Here is a 6,000-nt window from a genome sequence, read left to right as displayed (position 1 = left end):
GGCAGTGTATTATTCTGATCCGATCCGTGACTCATGATCCGTAGTGTGATCCGAACCGTGAGTTTTGTGATCCGTTACACCACTACCGGGTACCGGACATTTTCTCACCTGTTCCCAACTCCCAACATGCACACGCACACACATCTCTGCAACTGTCCTTGTACTGTAGCCTATGTCAGCATTGCATTATCATCTCGTCCCATCTAACATTTTAATACTCACACATCCAAACATAGTCAGAGAAGGGCCTTATCTTCTTTCCGATCGCATTAACGTTCCGAAACAGCAGTCGCATCCTCTCAAACTGCCCAATGAAACACTCAATTATCATTGACTACCTGCCAATGTGACAGGTAGATTGACAGTGTTAACCGGCAATTGCAAAATTCACCCGCATTTGGTGCATAGTCGGGTGTTAATTTCAGGCCCTCTATCTATCTATCTATCTATCTATCTATCTATCTATCTATCTATCTATCTATCTATCTATCTATCTATCTATCTATCTATCTATCTATCTATCTATCTATCTATCTATCTATCTATCTATCTATCTATCTGGTCTGGTGTACACCCGTCCCCCCCTCCAAAAAAAGCCCAACCAGGATATCTGCCAGCCCACCCTTCTATTGGTGCCTAGAACCGGGACTGGGTGGGAGTGTAACGGATGTCTAAATATGGTCATAAATTACAGTTGACTGAGCGGAACTAATTATGATGGAACTGTTTTACCGGGAGACAGTCGTTGATGTTTCCTCCCGTTTGCAGTATTAATCAATTATATCATAGAAATGTGTTTAATCTTTCTTTCTATTAGATTATTCTATTTTAAATGTGAATTGTATGTTTATGTAATGTGTGTTTGTTTGTTTTGTGTTGATAATTTGAATAATAACAGTTGGGATGATGATATTGATAGTAGTAACACTTGTGATAGTACAGCAGTTGAGTACATGCAAGTTGAGTCATACAAAGAACAAGATGATTGTTTATAATTTCTTTATTGGTTGTTTTCAGTTCTGATGTCTGGGGTTGTCTGGCATCTCCATATTTGTCATCCATGTTAATTGTGAATGAGGAATCAATGTTCTAAATAAACCATCACTCTGTGTAATCAAGAACTCACTGCTTGTGTGTTACTGGAGGGAGTGACATAGATCAATCCAAAACTCATTCATTCATTAAATTGTAAGCAATTTTCTCACAAAAGTGGTTTATTCAGTGTAGTGAAGCATCTCCTCCATTGACATCCTTAAAAAAATGGCCTCTTGTCTCCATTCCTGCCTACCGCAACGTTAGCAGGCACAATGCTTTTTTTCGGCTAAGGTTGTAGGCTTGATTTCAAATGGCTTTGGTATGTCAGATCCATGTCATGTGCGGATCTGATATACCATGTGCAGATCTTAAAGTGACAACAGCCAAATAAACCTACTGCTATCTGTGTCATTCAGTGCGTTTACATGCACCCTCATAATGTGATTATAAAGGGATTTTGGCAATAGTGAGATTAAACTTTACCTTATGTAAATGCAATACTTAGATCAAACTAATGCGATTAAGCTCATAATCGTAGTAACCATGGTCACATTAGGTGGCGTACGCCAATTTGAATCGCAATAAACAGGCATGTAAACACCTTAATCGCGAGTCAAGTCAAGTCAAGTCACCTTTATTTATATAAAGCTTTTTACAATGCCGATTGTTTCAAAACAGCTTCACAGTGTTAAACAGCAAAATATGGCAACAGAATTTGATTCAGCTGTACAGCCGCTCTGGAGAAAACAGTGATGTCATCCAGCTCAGTTCAATTATCATATAGTGTCAATGCAGGCAAATCAGTAATATAGTTGAATATTTAGTGTCACCAACTGAGCAAGCCAAAAGCCAAAGGCGACAGAGGCGATGGTGGCAAGGAACCAAAACTCCATCAGTTGACAGAATGGAGAAAAAAAACCTTGGGAGAAACCAGGCTCAGTTGGGGTGCCAGTTCTCCTCTGGCCAAGAACAAACAGTGTATGATTATGATTCTGGCAACATTACAGGTCAGAAGTCATGTTAGATCGGAATATTCAGAATATTCAGAACACATCAGGTGTTATAGGAAGTGTTCCCGGTGCTAGTTAATGCAGCCTAAAACAATCATTTAACTGATTTGAATAATATAAATTGATAATGTTCTATGTGTATGCCATAGTAAAGAGATGTGTTTTTAGTCTAGATTTAAACTGACAGAATGTGTCTATTTCCCGAAAAATGCTGGGAAGACTATTCCAGAGTTTAGATGCTAAATAGCAAAAGGATCGACCGCCTGCAGTTGATTTTGATATTCTAGGTCAGGGGTCTTCAGCCACTTCTTTGAGGGCCAGATTTTAAAAATGTAAATATGATGCGGGCCAAACTTTTACCATTCTTTACCATACCATTCTCCATCATTTCTTGAAACAGAAATTACATTCTCAAAATTGTAAGATCATTTGGTAAAACAGTCTTACAGTTCAGCACAACACTATAGCTCACTTGCAAAAGCTAATATCTCTCCAAAAACTGTTCACTCATGCTTCAAAACTAAATTCCTTTCCCATATAAATAGACAGTGCCACCAAAATGCAAAGATCCTTCTCAATTGCTTTGGCTCATTTCTTGAAACAGACCGGACATTCTCAACACTCTTGGTGCTTTTGCCAAAATAACGTGGATGGTTCGGCAGAACACCATGGTTCACCTGCAAAAGCTCATACCTCTCCCAAAACAGTTCACTCATGTGTCAAAACTAAATTTCCTTCTCATTTAAACAGTCAGTGCCCCCGAAATGCTTCGTCCCTTTGGCATTGTGTAAGCACTGCAAGTCAAAATGTTTAGATGTGTTGTCACTATGGCAGAGGACAATTGAAATAATCCTCATGTCCACCTTTCAGTCTAAGCCCAGTCCTTCATTGACAATGGTTACTGTACGGTTTTTTGTCTAGCTAACAGAATACAATTGTGTATAAAACTTAAAAAAAAAAGAAATAGGATTTTAGGGTAAGAGTAGTCTCCAAGGTTTGACATCACACATTGTACTCATACTGCCAAGGAAATTGTAACCAGTATCATTCACACACATAATGTAACTTCCATACATCAGAGTAAAAAGAAAATGTATACAGCATAATTTACTGTAATATTAAATAATAAAAAATAAATAAAAAAAATTACCGTCCTCACACTCCTGGCCATCCACACGCTGCTGTTCTCAATCTTACTGTAAACACTTGTAAAATTTCTACTTTTCTAATGATATAATCTGGGTTTGATTTTTTTCAGAGATATTGTTAGAGTAAAGTATATGAATATATTGACCAAACAGTATACACGAGACCAGTACTGCATATTGATGAAAATATTTATTTCTCTCCACATTGTAAAATCATTCGATTCATTCATGCATTTTCAAAGGTTTGTTTTTTATATCTGCTGAGGTTGGGCTGAACTCTCTTTCCAGCCTCTCTCAATGTCAACCCATGGGTACTCGCACAGTAGAATCACATCTGATAAATTTGGTCCCCATCTTCTTTGGCCACATCCTACTCCAGGTCTACCTCTACCTACCCCCCTCTCATCCCCCCTTCCCCTCTCTTCCCCCTTCCCCTCTCTACCTCTCTTCCTCCACAGGCTCCCCCTCTCATCTTCATTCTTCCTCGAGCAAGCAGTTGCCCTTGTTCATTTACTTGGCCAGGTGCCTCCATGTTCAGAAATTGTACTGGTCCTGCATGGTCAAGCTCTTTACATGTTTGGCAGCATTCACAGTCATGGACAGCACCTGTCAGGTAACTAAACATACTGTTTGATTGGTCATCTGAGATGTGTGAAAGTCCTCCTTCATTAGTCAAGTTCTAGTTTCACCTGACTGTCAACTGCTGTGATACATTTATCAAATGTTCCAAGAGATTCATATATGGTATTCATGGTATTATGTTCTTGACTAATTTTGACAATTGAACAGACTATTGTGCATGTGATGACTTATGCAATGAAATGACGCTGATACGTTTTGGAGCGAACGACCATTAGACTGAGAATCAAACAATCAGTTTAGATCAACAAGATCTATAAACTTGGAAATTGTGCTAAATGTAGGCTACCTGTACTTAATCATTTGCAAAGATGTACTGAGACATTTGCAATTTGAGGAAATGAATGCGAAATGCTATTCTGTTGTGAACATTTGCCAAGTGGTTTGGAGATTTGTCCATGTTTGTGAGGGACCGAACAGTCAAGGTAAGGAAGGCAATGAAAAAGTTTCCCCAAATTTTTTTTAAAATAAACTCAGGCTTCTACACAAAAGATTAAAAGGAAACTAAAGTCCAAATAAACAAATCAAATGTTTAGGCCTATAACTGAGGTCAACAGAACGAAACCAAACTCAAATAACTCAATACATGTGAGAACCCACCTGAACTGACCTCCTAATGAAACATCAGGGACACATTTATACAAACGGACTAGTCCACATTAACACACAAGGGGGAAGACAAAAACACAAACTTCAAAATACAATCAAAAATCAATAATAACAAGGCCAGTTCAAAAATTAGAATAACAATAAATACATATCTTAAGTCAACAAAGAAACAAAGTAAGCAGACAAGAAATTAGCATATGAAATCCAGATCCAAACATTTGTAGCAACAATGAGTTTCTGGGGAATAATTAATTCAAATGGTATGAATATTCATGAGTCTATGAATATTATTTGCTTGTTGTACAGACAAAATTTACGTATAACGGAACCTTTAATCATTTAAAAGTAACCTTTATCCAAATTGATTTCCTCATCAATTATCAATCTTACAAACCTTAAGAAACATTGATCTGTTTGATCAGGACAAATAATATCTCTTATGTTTGTACCATTTGTATCACTGAAGGAGTAATACAAGAAAATCAAGCTTAAATGGGTAGCTTAGATCTTACGCTTCAGTGACTTCGAGATTTGTGAGCAAAACAATACGGATTCAATGTAGTGCAATTATTGGGTTTTAATAAAACAACTACAGTTTACAAAGCTACGATTCATACAGGGAAATATGCATATGTATGTAGGAGAAAACAAACAATATGGTACAAACAAGGAAACATGAAACTTAACGAATAATAAAAAGGGAAGAAGAATTAACGAGAGAGAGAGAGAGAGAGAGAGAGAGAGAGAGAGAGAGAGAGAGACAGACAGAGAGAGAGAGACAGACAGAGAGAGAGAGACAGCTTCAGTCTTTTCGTAAGAGCCCACAAGAAATTCATATAAATTCATAATTCCGACAACCTTTTTCAAGCAGTTTGATTGTGAAATAGAATACTTGCATTACTACGGCTTCTCGTGTAAGTGTCTGAGTTCGAATCGTCGGGGAAGTTCGCTAAGGATTTGTGAGTCCCAGGTGAACTTCTTTGAAGTTTAGGAAAGTCACTCCAGAAGTCTGCCGGTTTCTCTCTCTGTGCGGGGAGGCCTTCTCTCAGAGTTGGGAAGACCAGGGATGGTCTTCCCCTCCATGGCTAAAGGCCAAGAGGTCCGTTCCTTGTGGTGGCGAGAATGCAAAGAGCTGATGGTCGGTTCCAGTTTTTATAGAGGGGAAGGCCGACGCCTTCAACGCTCAACGCTCTTGCGGCTACATGATGTGGTTTGGATCTAATCAGCGTAACACACAGGCCCTTTGTTTAAGCATGATTTGATTAGACAAGTCACGAGGGCTGTGAGGTGTTCAGACTTTGGTCTATCCTGCCACATGACTGATTGAATCATTACTGTTACAGTCCCCCTTTTTGTCAGATGATGACCTATGGTCATTATCGGACAACCCCCATCACAATGGTCGGATGGCAGGTGAATCGGGACGGTTGGATAGCAGGTGTTCGTTGTGGCTGAGGAGCCAGCTCGATGAGGTTCGCATCTGCTTCTGGCGTGGTACCCTCCCTCCAGGGTTTCCATCGGAGACCTCCAGACACAGCTGTCGTGAGTTTGGCTGAAGC

The sequence above is a fragment of the Gobio gobio genome (assembly GCF_949357685.1).
Source record: "Gobio gobio genome assembly, chromosome: 9".
Taxonomy (NCBI): domain Eukaryota; kingdom Metazoa; phylum Chordata; class Actinopteri; order Cypriniformes; family Gobionidae; genus Gobio; species Gobio gobio.
Note: the sequence above shows the minus strand (reverse complement) of the source record.